Genomic DNA, 653 nt, shown 5'->3' on the forward strand with positions numbered 1-653 from the left:
GGATGCAGTATTCCAAGTGTGGCCTTACTAAGGCATTGTAAAGTGGTATTAATACTTCACGTGATCTTGATTCTATCCCTCTGTTAATGCAGCCCAGCACTGTGTTGGCTTTTTTGGCAGCTGCAGCACACTGCTGGCTCATATTTAAGTGATTGTCCACTAGGACTCCGAGATCCCTCTCACAGTTACTACTATTGAGTAAGGTACCCCCTATACTATACCTGTACATTTGGTTTTTCTTGCCTAAATATAGAACCTTACTTTTTTCACCATTGAATTTCATTTTGTTAGATAGTGCCCAGTGTTCAAGTCTGTCCAGATCCTCCTGTATCTTAAGCCTGTCTTCTGGAGTGTTGGCTATTCCTGCCAGCTTGGTGTCATCCGCAAATTTGATGAGTTCCCCATCTATCCCCTCGTCCAAATCATTGATGAAGATGTTGAAGAGCACTGGGCCTAGAACAGAGCCCTGGGGCAGCATTAATTATTTTGGTAGCTATCAACTTGCTACTTACTGGCAAGGGTGATGATTTACTTAGCTCTGTCTATGCAAATAAAGATAAATCAATAAGCTTTTAGTAAGGGTAGCTTGTTCCTAATACTGGTGTTAGCTATTACAGTGCTAACTTCTGTTTCTCGGTCAAGAAGAAGCAGTC

This window comes from Protobothrops mucrosquamatus, unplaced genomic scaffold (genome assembly GCF_001527695.2).
Source record: "Protobothrops mucrosquamatus isolate PMUCROS unplaced genomic scaffold, P.Mucros_1.0 scaffold198, whole genome shotgun sequence".
In the NCBI taxonomy this organism is placed as follows: Eukaryota; Metazoa; Chordata; class Lepidosauria; order Squamata; family Viperidae; genus Protobothrops; species Protobothrops mucrosquamatus.